General features: G+C 38.6%; 1 protein-coding gene across 6 annotated transcripts in view; it reads right to left on the bottom strand.

Moving 5' to 3' along the window:
- SORBS2 (sorbin and SH3 domain containing 2) overlaps nucleotides 1-16,973 on the bottom strand; it is a 160,021-nt gene that overhangs the window by 87,195 nt on the left and 55,853 nt on the right. The gene's annotated exons all lie outside the window — the stretch shown is intronic.

Genomic DNA, 16,973 nt, shown 5'->3' with positions numbered 1-16,973 from the left:
ATTTGAAGGGGACAGAAGCTTTTCAGGTTTGCATGAGGAGAAGTGTCAGATGTGCATTAATGTTCTTTCACAACTTGAGCTACAGGCAGCAATCTACTTGAAAAAATATGTGCACAAGTAAGGAGCCAAATCAATCAGAGATTTTACTCCAAGGATTGTTTATTCATAGTTTAAACATGGTAGGTGATCTACAAACCTTCCATGCATATATTTATTACCAAGCAGGATTATATATCCTACCGCGCACGTGGTTTTAATCCAAATAATAAAGACTGTACAGCATTACTGCTTTTTTCCCTGTAATAGGTCAATGTATTTTATATGCCAATTCGTTCACTTAGGCTGAGTCCTAATAAATGGGAGACTTGACAGTGATGTAGAATTTAACCACTGGTAATGGCATTGAAAGATATAACAGTGCTAAATAGTACTTTTCTGATATATGTTTGTATCTAAAACAATCATAACTATAAGCTCTAGAACATAATGAAGCTGATTATATTATTACTCTCTATTTTAAAATAAATTGTTTCAGACTTTTAGCTGTAGTTGGAGAACTACAACAATAAGATCCACTGGAATGTGACAGGCAGGTTGCATGGTATTCAGGAGTAGTCAGTACAGGATCAGGGAAACCTGTAACTACAGAAGCTCAGTTTAATCATCTGGGGAGACAAAAGACTAGGAGATCATAAGCTGGTCTAACTGACTGGAAGAAGAAAAGATCTGTGTTGGCACAGATTCTTTCTGAGGTAGGAAAGGGATAGCTAGTTAAACAAAATTTCTCAAGCACTCTAGCAGGGCATGAGTTACATTCCAGTTGAAAACAGGTGATTTCTGAGCAGTGTGGAAGGACAGCAGAATGAAAATGGAAGCTGGATTTATGATTTTTTCATAGTTTACTAGGTTGTAATTGGGGATAAAAACTTGAAGGTATTCCAACTGTCCACAGTATCACTAAAACTGAATCAGGTAGGTATCTAACTTGCAACATAAACCTACTTCTCCTAGCAAATAAAATGCAATCATCATTATTCAAGGCACTGATGAGATTTCATCTTGAAACCCACAAGTGGTTCTAGCTCCCATGACCACGAGTTCAAAGAGCAACATGTACCGGGGAATCCATCACAGAAGCCTATGGCTGATCACACTCTATAAACACATCGAGGGAGTTGACATAACTTGAGGAAGTAGAGGAACAATGTTGGCACAAGAACTGCTATTAACTATTTGTCTTAAACCTAAGTTGAAAATCAGAAGGTAGTTTCTATTCGTGGCAGCCATTAAGGTCTGGAGCATTTATCAGGAGTGCTATGGTCAAAATTAAGAGCCTGAATTAGGCAAAAATATGTGAAAAATGTGTCTGTCTGATGGAAGGAGAATAAATCTGATGACACTGGAACTTCCTTCCAGGCCTTTGACTGTTTTCCTAACAGATTTTTTCTCTGAGAATGCTATAAGTGCAAGATGAGGAGAAAATATTATTGTGTTCTTCTTTTCCTCTGTTTCTCCATAAAGCAAAGAAAATAAACTAAATACTTGATGAGAGAGAAAAAGCCACGAGAAGATAAAGAAAGATTACATGTTTCTAAACTGAAGGTTCTTGACAGCAATTTTTGTGGTCATATACAGCATGGGAAGAAAAAAATAGCAGTTGTATTTAAATTGCCATCAGGTTAAAAGTAATTACAAAATAAACTTGGACATTTTCTATTATGTTTCTTGAGCATGTAAGTGAAAAACATCCAACCAATGACATTTTGGTTTTTGCTGAGAGATGCAATAAGCTAAGACAACCCCACATTTTTAATGCAAGTGACATACCCATGGAAAACATCTTTGACACTGAAGAACCCTTACAAATACTCCACTATGACAGTGGTTTTGAATTGATCTGAATTTCTACTTTCCCTAGGTTCCAGTTTGCTCATGGAAGTTACAGGGAGCTGATGTACACAAAATGTTCTTCACGTGTAAAGCAGCAGAGAACAGAAGAACAATCGCCTATATATTCATAAGATTGGGATCTGTAGAGAAAGAAGTTGAGACATTTTCTCCTTTTGTAGAATGATTTTTACTAGATGTGTATTCTTTTGACTAGCTGTGTACTAAAAACAAACTAAAACTTCTGCACTTAGCTCTAAATTGATACTTTCTGTCATCTCAAAACACATCTCAGACACTTCAACATCAAAATATTTTTCTAAAATTTAACTGCAAGTATAAGAGAATACAAAAAGAGTTCAAATTGCAACAGTAAGAAAGGTGACAAACTGCTGCTCTTATGTTCTGCTTAAAGCTCTGCCATTAGAGAATATTTTATTAATAATTCCAGTCTTGTGTTTGTGGTGGTGTGATTTTTTTCCCATTATTTTCATGGTTTAAATATATAGACAAAAAAGAAAATTCCTTCTACTTACTGACTTCCATTTTTCTTCAGGCACCTACTGCTGTTTTTAAAATTGTGAATTCCTAGCCTTCAGCGCTGGTTATTTTTGTTTCCAGCCTTTGGTTACCTCCTTTGCTGTTGTTTTACAGGAACTTAGTGTTTGTTCAAATTAATTCATTCTGTAGGCTGGAAATGATTTAAGATTACCGTAGGACACCATGTCACTGAAGTAGTTGTGCAGCACATCTGCAAGTGAACATTTTGGGAGGGAGGAAGTTGACTCATTGACTAGAAGAAATCAGAGTTTTTTAGGTGATTACGGAGTACCAAAGATCATTCAAAGGACGCTATTTCTTTATGCATGATTTCATTAAACATATTGTACCTTAACCTACCTGAGCCAAATTTGTGCAGCCCTACTGAATTCAGTAGAGCTCTGCTAGTTATCTGAATTGTTAATCTAACTGGCAGAATTATTTGATTTTAGTTATACCAAGAAGCAGTGATAAATAATACATGTAGAACTGGTATCATAACAGGACTGCCAGACTATGTATTAAAAATGCTAGAACTTTAAATTTCATTAGATTTTATCAGCGCAGATACATTCTCTTAGCGCAGCAAAGTAAATTCCTAATGTTTAGCACACTAATTCAGTTTTTTTTTTGTTTTGTTACTGTGTATGAAAGTATTTGAAGGGAGTCACATTTTCCAAGCTGCAAAACTAGCTGATGACTTACTTCTGAACAACTTGCTGATTATTTGAGTACAGTCAAGTACTTAAGTTTGCCTAAGCTGAGGAAAAGTAACTTCAACATTAGGGTTCACAGACATCATCACAAAACAGACCTCCAGTACAGAGTGCCGGGAACTCATTACCCATCCTCATTTCCTCAGTTAGTTTGGCAGTTCCCTTGTCAGGTAAATCTCAATGTTGCAGATGCACAAACAAGCCTGTCAGATGAGCCAGAGCCCATACAAGAGACGGATTCCTGTTGCAACCTGAAATTTACATGGTACTTTGAGACTGGTGGTAGAAAGCAGTTCTGCTCACACACAGATACCCAGAGGAAAGATTTCAACAGCTGGATTACCAGAACATAGTGGAGTTCACTGTGCCCCCTAGCTCAATACCTTGTTATACGCAACCTGCCCAATTTTCTCCCTAGTGGAAGAGGGTACTAGGTAGTGCTAGCAATACACAAACTTTCTAGATCACACTTTGGAGTGATATGGAAAACACTGAGAGAAGAGAGGTCTTATTAGGACATGCCAATTATTTCACCATGATCAAATACCTTAGTTTTACTAAATGCAGTACTTAACATATGTACCCAGAATTCACGTTACTGTCAATCTTTTTAGACATTCTTTAGAATTTCACCTCAAATTTTTATTTCCCAGAAGATCTAAATAAAACAGGCATTATCCAACTAATTCTCCGTTTTTCTCAAAACACACAAACTCCAGATAGCATTAGAATTATGTTTCTGTTTAAAACACATCATGTGAAGGTTAAATGTGGATTCATTAGCCTTCCATAATTAACAGACATGTCAAGCATTAGCAAATTTTACTTTCATCATTCATTTTCTGGACTTTGCTAATTACTGGTCACTTGAATGCTTCAAATATTATTAATTTCTATGTTTATACGGTATGATACACAATGCGTTCCTGCTCCTTTCTACTAGATACATAACATGTAAGAATGACTAAACATGCCTAAATCTCCACCTAAGTATAATTCCTTCCAATAGGTATTTTTTCCATGAGTCAACACCACTCCCACTAGAATCAGTGGAAATAGTGTTCATTCATGAAACAAAAATTCTTTCCTGTTTTCTTCCATTGTTTTTGCCTTTTAAAGTTAAAAATATGCTTCCCTGAACTGCTGTAAGGTAATGTTACATCTATTTAACAGAGCTAGACCAATGTGTGGAGTGCTATAAGATTCCATAAGATATTCTTAAGTATGCTGAAGCAACAAGATTTAGTTCTGATCTTTTTGTAACATGCTCATAAAGACAATGTAATGGGAAAAATTAACTAAGATGATATATCTTAAAAAATAAGAAGGATGAAAATATTCCAGCGAATAAGTTCAATAGATCACACTGCAAAACCAGTACTTCTATTAACTATTTGAAACTTATGGCCAATTTTGGCAAAGTTTGAGAGAGCCAAGAGTCTCTACCAAATCACAGGCTTACATGTTCTATGAGCAATTCCCATGAAGAATATAGATATTATCAAAGCCATATGAGTGGTAAACCCTAGCATTATTAGATACAAATGAATAATACTGGAAGGTGGAATTATAAGCTGTGTGTGGATAGTTGCACATACCTTATGACCCCAGACACAAAAAGGCGGGGGGGGGGGGGGGGGGGGGGGGGGGGGGGGGGTGGGGAAGACTTGTTAAATACCAGGTAATCTTCAGAAATTACCAAGGAGTAGATTTCTGTTGTCTGAAAAGGTGAAGACTTGAACCAAAGACATGAAGACATTCATGTCAATATCCCACATGGATTCTCTGATGAGCCCAGAGCAGCTTTGGTGTGATTCATTGCCAAAGGGTATGTCTACATTAGCAAGCAGGCATCAAGATCTACGGCAAAAGAGCAGGTTAGGTGTCAGAGGGTGACATCCACAGAGGGGCTTGACTTCAGATCGGCTGTAGTCTGGCCCTGGGGACTGGGTGTCTTTCAGTGTTGGAAGCATGCCAGGCACTCTCCCTGAGCCCATCTTCCAGTTTAGGTTTGTTGGTGTGTATCCAGGTCTACTTTGTGAACCCACACTGATGTAAACCAAAGAGCTGTAAAATGTGAAATGATCACAATATTTTAGCTTGGGGTGAGGAGCACAGCTGTGAAGCAAAAGCTAGAGCAGATATATTCACTGTTGATCTGAAAAGACATAAGGTTTCTTCAGTTTTGCTGCTCAGGGAACTAGTTGTCACATGGTAGCCTTTCAATCTGCAGTGACAGGGGCCAGTCCTCTTTAATATCTTTATCGATGATCTGGATGAGGTGATCGAGTGCACCCGTAATAAGTTTGCAGACAACACCAAGTTAGGTGCGTGTGTCGATCTGCTCGAGGGTAGGAAGGCTCTGCAGGAGGATCTGGATAGGCTGGACCGATGGGCTGAGGCCAACTGTATGAAGTTCAACAAGGCCAAGTGCCGGGTCCTGCACCTGGGGCACAACAACCCCAAGCAGAGCTACAGGCTGGGAGATGAGTGGTTGGAAAGCTGCCTGGCAGAGAAGGACCTGGGAGTATTGGTTGATAGTCGGCTGAATACGAGCCAGCAGTGTGCTCAGGCGGCCAAGAAGGCCAACAGCATCCTGGCTTGTATAAGAAACAGTGTGGCCAGCAGGTCTAGGGAAGTGATTGTGCCCCTGTACTCGGCTCTGGTGAGGCCGCACCTTGAGTACTGTGTTCAGTTTTGGGCCCCTCGCTACAAGAAGGACATGGAGGTGCTCGAGCGAGTCCAGAGAAGGGCATCAAAGCTGGTGAGGGGTCTGGAGAACAAGTCTTACGAGGAGCGGCTGAGGGAGCTGGGCTTGTTCAGCCTGGAGAAGAGGAAGCTCAAGGGTGACCTTATCGCTCTCTACAGGTACCTTAAAGGAGGCTGTAGCAAGGTGGGGATTGGTCTATTCTCCCACATGCCTGGTGACAGGATGAGAGGGAATGGGCTAAAGTTGCGCCAGGGGAGGTTTAGGTTGGATATTAGGAACAACTTCTTTATGGAAAGGGTTGTTAGGCATTGGAATAGGCTGCCCAGGGAAGTGGTTGAGTCACCATCCCCGGAGGTCTTTAAAAGATGTTTAGATGTTGAGCTTAGTGATATGGTTTAGTGGAGGACTTGTTAGTGTTAGTCAGAGGTTGGACTTGGTGATCTTGGAGGTCTCTTCCAACCTAGATGATTCTGTGACATCTATCAGACTAATGGCAGAAAGATCAAGTAACAGTTAAGTGGCACTGAGCTTAAACACAAATATGACCCATCAAGATTCACAGCTGGCTTTTGGAACAATGATTTCTTCAGCTTCTGTTAATGTTCAGACTAAATGACTCAGCATTTAGATGCTTCGAAGTACCTTGGATGCTATAAACTTCTATCTTTCCTCCATGCTGTAACAACTGCCTTATACCCTGCTGTTTGTCTCATTAACTCTTAATATGTTTGGCTGCTTCTGAAGAGTCTCAGCTCTCCTTAGCATAACTGTGGTCCCATTAGAGACTTCACTGTTTACACAAAAAAAATATTCAACAGCAGTAATACTGTGTGCTCTCAAAACACAGAAAAACTCATGTACAACACATGAAAAACAGATCAGCTTTGCAACCTTCTGTTTGTATGTTTTGCTGATACTAATATTTTCCACTTTCCCAGGGTGCACTATCATCATTTTTCATTTAAAATATCTTTGCCTCCTTTCCCCACAGAATACACACCAAATAATGTACCTACTACTGTTTATGCACTGCATTGCTAGCTGATCAAGGGAAGTGACTGTCCTCTACTCTGTGCTGGCCTCGCTTTGAGTACTGTGTGTGGTTTTGGGTGCCAAAATATAAGAAGGACATAAAACTATTAGACAGTGTCCAAAGGAGGGCTACAAAGATGGTGAAGGGTCTAGAGGGCAAGACGTGTTGAGGAGCGGCTGAGGTCCCTTGGTTTGTTCAGCCCAGAGCAGAGCAGGCTGAGGGGAGGCCTCATGGCGGCCTGCAGCTTCCTCACGAGGGGAGCAGAGGGGCAGGCGCTGAGCTCTGCTCTCTCGGGACAGCAACAGGACCCGAGGGAACGGCATGGAGCTGGGACAGGGGAGGGTCAGGCTGGGTGTTAGGGAAAGGTTCTTCACCGAGAGGGTGATCGGGCACTGGGACAGGCTCCCCAGGGAAGTGATCATGGCACAGAGCCTGCCAGAGTTCAAGAAGTGTTTGGACAACACTCTCAGACACATGGTCTGTTTTTTGGGTGGTCCTGTGTGGAGCCAGGAGTTGATGCTCCTCATTGGTCCTTTCCAACTTGGGATATTCTAAGATTTTATTGTTTGCAACACTGGTACAGGCACTGTACCATTGACTGCTTTCATACCTAATGAAGTCCAACTTGCTTGGATAAAACAACAATAACAAAAAAGCTACAACTCTTCCTAGTATAAATGGACAGAAAGCAAAGAAAGAACTACCAACAAGTGCAATTGTAACTACTTAAACTCACATTATTAAGAATTGTTAATACCAATTAACAATTGGTAATTAACCAATTAGCTGCTAACTGAAGTTCAAAAGTTCTAGAGGTTTGATTAATTTTTAAAGATTGGATGCACATCTTTCTCTGTCTGAATTCTTTGTTGCCCACCAGCACACTTAAGATGTCTGCTATTTAACTCATCCTTTACTGATCCTAGAGCAAGTCAGGAACAGCATAACATTAAAATTCACGGCTCAAACAAAACACAAGAAAAGGCATACAAAATGCTTAGTCTTCACTAGGAAAGAAAATAATTTTTGAATTGGGAAAAAAACTACAGTATTTGACAGAAACATCTGGAAAGAGAACAAGCAAGCACAGGAGAAAACTGACTGAGATATTGCCTGGTATCTGAGAGGCTAACAAAAGACTGACATGCAAATATGAATCTACAAATAACTAGGAATACACTTAAGAATATGGAGGAAAAATATAACATTTCTTCTCCACATGCCTTTCATATAATTGCACCATGAAATTATACTAAGTTGTCAATGCATTTTATTAGGAGACATTCCCGCTACTGGCAATTTTAGTTCCAAAGGTAGACTGCTCTGTCATTTTAGAGAAATTCAGGGATCACAGCAGGTTCTCATCACGAAGCAGGAGTTACTGAGGTGTCCTGGAAAACCTGAGCACCTTGGAAAAAAAAAAAGGCTTTGAAAGGGAAATGGAATCTACCTGTACAGCAAGAGAGAGACTGGCAGCCCCTTGACTGATGGTTATCAAAACCTGTTGCTGAAAACAACTCATGGGAAAAGGTCCCATCTTCTCAGAACTGTCCAATGACCCACTAAGCAAAAGACCAAGAAAACAAAGGATGTCTATGTTCCCATTTGCTGCAAGTTGAGATCTGTTTATGGAGGAGGTTTCTTGAAATGGTTGCACTATTAAACTTACAGCCACTCTAAATTAGATATGATTTCACATGCCAATGAAATCTACTTGTATACTTAAAAAATAAAAAAAATCAATACTGGACCAGTTTATTTTTATGAATTCCAATCATTCTTCTGTCATTTTAACTTTTTAGGGACATTTCAAGGACAGAACTGGGATATTCTATCAAGCAGTCTTACATGGTCCAAGGCTCCTTTAGGCCAGGTACCATATGGTATAGCAGATTATCCCCTATAACAAGGCACTACCATGCATTTCACATTTGTGAGCTTAGCTTGCTCTTGCCCCTGTGTTTGTCACTTTAGGAGAGGGACTGTCTCCACTTGGCTGTTTCCACAGACATACTAAATGGGATCTCAGTCTCTGCTAAGATGCAGCCTTTCCCAAGTGGGTAGAGGCTGCCTTCTACTAATATGAATCACCATTGATTCTTTCCATTTTTGTTTTTACCTTCATCTGTTTCTTTTTCATTTTGAATTATAAATTCTTGGGAAAGGATGCTAATTTATATTCGTCTCTACATCTTATAGACAATGGGATGCTGGTCTTTGATTAGAGGTCCTTACGTACTGTGATAGCACATATAATAAGGCACGGTAAAAATCCTATAGGAAACAACGTTGTTACGAGATTTCAAAAGATCAGCTAAAGAGATTACTTAACCAGAAAACATGAATTCCAGATACTTGCAGTGATGGTCAAGAAAATAATAAAGAAGAAAACCAGCAAAATAAAGACTTTTTTTCCCCTAAATGTTCATCAAATACAAAGGAAATATCTGAAGTTTCATTAACCATACCTACCCATTCCTTTGATCACTGGACAAATAGTAGCTGCTAAAACCAATCAGCTGCTAAGAGAAGGCATTAAATAATTGATAATAAACTCACTGCAAAAATTCGACAACCACAAAACTCTACCTACGCTGTTGAAATAAAATTTAAGTATAAACAAATTTTGAAAGTATTTCCCAAGATTATTACTATTACAGTTCCAAGTAATAACTATACAATATAAGGTTTCTATCACAGAAATGGTTATCCACAAAACCAAATATTTGTTATCTATTATACTTTATAAAGTTCATATTTTCTGCCTGCAAGTAACATTCATTTCTGTAAGTGCCAAATTTATATTTATCAAATTTGGCTTTATTAATCAAAGGATTAATTTTGCCCTCTCAGTTCTCTGAAATACAGGACTATATATATAAATATACACACACACACACTAATGGGTTAAATACTAAATTATTTAGTTAAATATTTTATCATGAATAATGTTACTTTATTATGCCTTGCCCAGTTCATGCTTTTATATGTACCTTATCTGAATGTATTACTCTGGTATCTGATTTTCCAGTTTGAGAATAAAACATTATCATGTGACACTCACTCTTGCTATTCTTACTGCTCTTAAATGAGAAAGAAACCACTCAGTGCATTGGTTCAGCATTGCAGACAGTGAAGGTCAGAGACAAGATCATCCCTTATCAACACAAGATTGCCTCTTCTCAGTTCTGACTCTAAAATAACAATAGGTTGAATAATAAATCATTCTATCAGTCATGACAAAGACATCATAACCTCCAGAATATTTAAATGGAATTTTCATTCAGCTCAAAGAGGACTTAATTGCACTGACCACACACATTCTGCAGAACAAAAAGACTTGTCTCTAAGGAATACTTGTAAGTCTTTCTTTTTTTTTTTGAACCAAGACTAACCCTCAGTATTTTCTAGTGAGAAAAAACATACGCAGAACATGCTTGCACATACACACATATGCCCGTATCTTTCAATCTATACATACACATAACAATTAAAAAGCTGTAATTTAGGAATTGTAACAGTGTAACATAAAACTTCAGATTGCTTTAAAAAAAAATAATTTGCCTGTGTATAAAAAGAATGATGTTCTTCTTGTAAGAAGCTATGCAATGGTTGACCTAATAATGGTAGATCAGCACAGAGCCCCGAACCTCATTTATAAGTTAATTTTTCTTGAGGCTTGCCTTGAATATTGATCATTGGAACAGCTATGTGTTTCACCACAGCAATTTTGGCTCAGAAAGCTATTGTATTCTCACTGAAGCAAAAGCCAGACTGAAGATGAAAACAATTTCAGTAACTTTGGGTAATTGAATTGAAGATACTTTGGGTCCAGTTTATCAGAAAACTATTGCATCCCATGAGGAGATCCAGCTTGTGCTCTGGATGAGGCCACAGCTTTGCAGAAACAATAGGATATAAAACTATTGCAGTAACTGCATCCATAGAGAGGGGATAAACTGAAGCAGCAAAGGTAGCTTTAATTCTGGCATTTCATACCCTAAGACTTCAGAACAGTAATGCAAGCCTTTCTTAGGATCATTGCAACACCTTCTAGGTGTCTTTTTTCTTCCTGAAAGAAGGAAGAGGAAACACGGGAGTTGCATTATCTGATCCCCACAGATACCTGAATCACTCCTCTATAAACACTAGACAAACCTCCACCTTTTCACATCTGCTTGCTAACAAAGTTAGGCAACTACAATAAACTTTCAGCTCAAGTTCTCAGCCATTCCTTCCTAGCCAATCTTACCTTTGTGTGTCGAACTTGCTTAAATGCCAATTTTCCCATCACCACCCCTCACCAACTCCCCCTTCCTCTGCCAGCAGCAATTTGTCTCAGTCTAGTGCTCTCATTCCCTCGGTCTTCAAGCCTGGCAGCTTTTCCCCTTCAAGTCTGGTCTATAGGGGAGTCTGAAGGATCAGCAAACACTGTCACCTTAGTTTCAGCTAGCTCTAGCATTCATTGCAGTTGCAGTTACATGAACAGTCCCACTCATTCCCTATACTACCCTTGGCACTCAGAAGCATTCAATACTCAGTTCTAATTTTCTGTTCATGTGCAATGAGAATGGATCTCCAGATATTCTGACTTCACTAAATCTCTACTGAGCATCTGCAAGCACATCTTTCAGAGGCACACAGTTTTTGGAAAGGGAGGTAAAAGTCACATGCCTAACAAAGCCGGCTTGAAGTTTACATTTGTATTCCAGCCAATGAGATCCTAAACTTGCTAAATTATAGGTCACCAGAATTTTTAATGTGAGCAAAATAACTACATTGTAGAAACCCAGCCCCTACTTCTTGCCAAACATCTCTGACCAGGATATGCTGAATTACTTCATTAATAATTGGTACTACCAGTCTACTCCAACCAGTTCACAAGGTTTAATAATGCAGTTTCAAACAAGTTTGAATATTTTTGAGTCTTAAGACCAAGTTTCTTTCAATTGTATCATGATGCTGTTGCTTGTTTTGCTTTCTAAACAAGCTAGTGAAACTTTGCCAGGGCTACTTCCCCAGGAGTCCTGAAGCTAACAGGAATCCTCTACTGACTCTTTAGTGGGTTTAGTACTGGTCTTCAATGTAACGTGACTTCAAGGTTATCAGATGTACCTGCAGCAGTAGCAGTTGCTCTAACCCTGCCACAAGTGCTATTCAGGGCTACATTGTTCCGCATTGTAAGCGTCACTCAACTAATTCATGGAGTGCTAGCACACAAGATGGTATCTGTTTCAGGAAAATGTGTAGATCAGTTACATCCCTTGCTATTATACCAGCTATTTAACCTCGCTGAGTGCAGTGTGAATAACAAGGAGGATAGATAATGTCAGGGAGCAACACAGAATGTTTTCCTTCACAAACTACACCTCGGTTTACTTAACAATTATTAAAATTATGTCCTCAAATTAATATGCTGCATATGATGTTTTAACACTACTTTTACAGCATTTTTTTTAAAATTGGCAACAGTAAGCAGCATTCCCTTAGCAGATGTTCTCAGTTCCCACACACTTAATTATAGTTTATAACTACAATCGCCTACCATACAGTGCATTGCAATGTGTCATTTTAAAAGCCCCTGTTACTTGCTCATTAAATTTCACTACTACTTAGAGCACCAGTGATTTCAACTGCATGCCAACCCACACCCACATAACAAGGAAACAGGCCTCAAATTTAACACATATTTCACACAAGTCTGTACAAGCTACCATAGTGTCCAACTGGTCATTACAGTAAATCACATTCCATGATTTTAATTAACACATTGGTTGTTAAGTGGCATCATGAGTTAGAGTATTTTTTCCTTTGTAGAGCTATTTCAAATAGCTTGAGAAATTGAAACTTAACTGTAAACAAATCAGACAACTATCAACAAATTAGACTCAAAAAATAAATATTTTTTTTTTGTACTTTTTCCAGGTTACAACTACAAGTAGTGAATGAATTTTAGTTGTTTTTTTGTCAGTTTAGTTGCCTAAAACAAGCCATAAATTCTGATCTGCAAAAAAATCAGCATTAGAGTTGCATATCACAAACAAAACAGTCAACAGACAACACACAGAGAACCGTGAACTGCACAGCACATCTGTAGGCTGGGTCCATGACCCCTTCTGTTGCTTTCATCCCTCAACTGGATGTAAACAGGGAATTTTGAACACGATTCTGTAGCCTGCCGCTGCAATGGCAGTTTGACTCCTTCTTTCAGGCTAGCCATGAGAAAAAAACAAAAACAAAAACAAAAAACACGAGTATTTTGACAGGAAGGCATGCTGGGTCACGCAGCAGCTTTCTGAAGTGCACCCCAGCACTGACATTACAGAGGCACTCAAGCAGCAGCCCAGTGATCCTCACAACACAGTGCAGCATCTTTAGAATTACCAGTGTTGGATTTTCTGCAGACAGAAGAGAAATGCACAGATCTGTAGAGACGAATGACCACATTTACTCCCAGGAGTGTTAAGAGTAAAAATTGACTGAATCCAATAGGATATTAAATTCAAGTGAAAGTGAGATGACTGTAAGGAGGATGACTTGAGGAAAAAGGCAGGGGCAAGGAAAGCTTTTGGGTAAAATTTCCAATATATTGCAAATTGGGGTCTTATAGAGAAGATTAGTAAATTGTTAAACACCTTTTAAAAATCTATGGGCTACGTATATGAAAATATGGTAACTTCAATATGTTCTATATCTGCTTCTTATGACTTTGCATTTAGTAGCAACATTATTTAGAATTCTGTTATTTCTCAATCATTCAATTCTATAAATGCATTTTTGAAATTTACTTGCATTTATAAATACATAAATATTCACGTGAAGCAGTAAGATCTGTATGGCAGATGGATAGAGAAGTAAGCTTCTCCTTCCTTTGTATTTTAAACTTCTCTTGACCCTAGGTGAAATACAACTGCAGGACAGATCCCCTTGGTAGACTGAAGAATTGATTCATATATCTTCAACAAACGGATCATGCCTAGAGAATACATGTGTTGCCCTTGAAAAGATACAGCAGAGAATATGAAGAACTTGGGGGTTCTCTGCCTTGTAATAAGTAAATGAAGGCAACATCAGCCAAGACTACCTAGAACCTACAATAACGAAAAGCAGGCATTCTCAAGAATGACAGCTTCATGAAATGCTCCAGTGATCGGGTCAGTGAATTTATTGTACATCCTGAACTTGCAGAAAGTGAACCAGTCACCATTAATCCATAAACTTTTTAAGGGCACCAAGTGAAGTTCAATAAAATGTTTTAATGAAACACAGTCCTTATGCAAGCAAATCCTTCCCCTTGCTTATGATAGCATTTATTTAACACCAGTTGAAGACATTTGGATTTCTTACTCATTCTTGCAATAAGAAAGTCTGCAATTCTCAGAAGTCACATTAAAGAACACTCCATCACCAGACACAGTATTAGATACTGATAAACCCTCTGTAGATGTCTAAGGCAAGCTATAAGCTTGATCTATGCTCTACTGCAAGATTGCTCCGTACTGATTTCAGCTGAGGGACATCAGCATAAACAAGAAGTAGAGTAGAAGATAAGGTCTTACAAATTTATCAGCAATGAATTATTGACTGGGGCCACATCATCCAAAACACACTGAATTTTCTCAAGTGCATAAACCCTGAACCAGCAAATGCTTCTGAATTTTGAGTGAACTGGAGCTGCAAATTCCAAGAACAGGTATCTGCTCCTGCCCTTGGCACTCTGATTATATATTGAGCATCCGACTGCCTCTTACGGCCTCACTGCTGGCTGGCAAATACTGATTACTCTTAATCATCAAGAAAGACAAAAATGAGTACCTCAGTTATATCCTCCATCACAATTCACACAGAATCACAGAATCATCTAGGTTGGAAGAGACCTCCAAGATCACCTAGTCCAACCTCTGACCTAACACAAGTCCTAACAAGTCCTCCACTAAACCATATCACTAAGCTCTAAATCTAAACGTCTTTTAAAGACCTCAAGGGATGGTGACTCAACCACTTCCCTGGACAACCTATTCCAATGCCTAACAACCCATAACTATGGAATTAAGCCAGCTATCACACACTCTGTTTCTAGCGATTATCAGGCAAACCTCTCCTAAATTTTTGCACTTGTACAAACACTGGTCAGTCACTCTTTGTTTCCATGAGCATACAGAACTAAAGGCTGCACACTAAATTCCTCCAAGGCGAAAACTTGCACTTGGTGTAAGCATGTAGCACCACGGCCTCCATTTTCTGCTCAAATTGTAAGGAAAAAGTGCTTAAACTTGATGGCCTCAAAAGTTTTGCAAAAGAGCAGTGTATCAATCTCATTTATATGACAACCAATCACTGCTTAAATGAGTTGAGTGAAAAGTAAGTGCTTAGTATTAACAAAAGCCTATTAGTATTAATAAAGCCTATTTGGATAATATTAGTAATAAGAAAGTCGTACAAATAAACCAATTTCTTTAAGGTTCACAGAATTTTGTCTGTCCATCCCCTAGCCACACCTCTTTTCTCTAACTTCCAGTCTCAGAAACAGTGAAGAATGCAAATACTTCCTGCTATTTCCTCCCTTGTTATAAGCCAGTGAAGTTCAATTGAGGTCAATGGTGTCCCTTTACCCTAGCTTAGGATCCACCTCCTTAGCCATTGCACATTTATTCATAAGCATTTCAGAGAAAAAAGCCCTGTGCGTAAGTAGAAATTACATGCTACAGAACTTCTCTCACCACTTATGACACAAAACATAACGTGGGCTTTCTTGTTCTCTAACTTAAGCCTTAAGAAACTATGCAAATACAAACTACTTCTGTAGAAGTGATCTATGAGCACCCACTGAAGTACATGCCTACAGGTCATGTTCTTGGGTAAATCACAATTTGTTATGGCCTGTCAACATTAAAACGGAGGACAGCATACTTTGTTATATTACCATACAGCAAATGGAAGGTGACAGAACAACAATGACAAAAATGTCCACAGAAAGCAGACACAGGACACGTTGTGACATTTTGAACGCTGTGTTTGAAGGCTTGCTTGTGGAAGCAACGTGAAGCAGATGAAGGCTGTTCGCTGGCTCTAAAATAATTTCTGAGTTTTGTTGTTTCAGATACTTTACGATTTTGGTTTGTGATAAATACATTCATAATAGACTGGCATTTGTCTTAAAGTCTCATACCCAGACCATCCTCAATGATTTAATACAACTTCAGTATTCATTTTCATGCAAAAATATCCAAAGTGTCACTTCATTATAAAATTCAAGAGACCTGTGTCAAAAATGTTGTATCAAAAACTATCAGTCCCTATTACAACACAGTTTTGTCATCTTTTTTTCTCTCCATGTTCAAATTCAGTTTTTAGTATAGCTTATGAGGTTGAAATACATTGTACTTATTAATGATTATCAAATCCATTTACATTTCTTAGACTGGTATTGCTGGTTTAATCTTTTCCCATTCCAGAAGTACTATTTCCATATTGGCAAGTGTGCGTAACAGCTTCCTGACTTCACTACGCAAAGAGAGCGTGCTTCAAAAGAAACACAGTTTTGTTTGTGCTATCTCAAAACAATGCAACCTACCCCTCCTCCTTTTTCCCTCTGAACATATAATTCTACAATTAAGGAATTATATTCTAAAAGAGCAAATGATGGCATTTTGAACTGAATGCAGTGAATACTGTTGTAAAAGTAGGTACTTGGAACAGACAGGCAAGACTCCCGCATTCCTCTTCTCAGTAAACTTCTGTGCTCTGAAAACCTCAGTTTAGCCACTTATTTTAAGAACTTCACCTCTAACTTCTAATATACAAACACTCTCTTTTTAAGAGCTAGCTATTATCAGCATAACTATAAATCTGACCCAGGTCTTGAGGACTTTGCTAGTAAAAACATTTTGCCGACATAATCAAGATTGATCTTGTAGCCCATTACATAATCATCAACACATATGCAAGTAAACGGCACTGTTTTTTTCAAGCTTTGTCCCAAGGCATAGGAGGATTAAGAATCCCCTGTATCACCGATCTCAACCTCTTACCTGTGAAAGTTTTCATACTACACATGATACTAAACATGTACAAATGTTTTTTCAAA

Source organism: Anser brachyrhynchus, assembly GCF_964034855.1.
Source record: "Anser brachyrhynchus genome assembly, chromosome: 4".
Classification (NCBI taxonomy): Eukaryota; Metazoa; Chordata; class Aves; order Anseriformes; family Anatidae; genus Anser; species Anser brachyrhynchus.
This window is presented reverse-complemented; position numbering and strand designations above follow the sequence as displayed.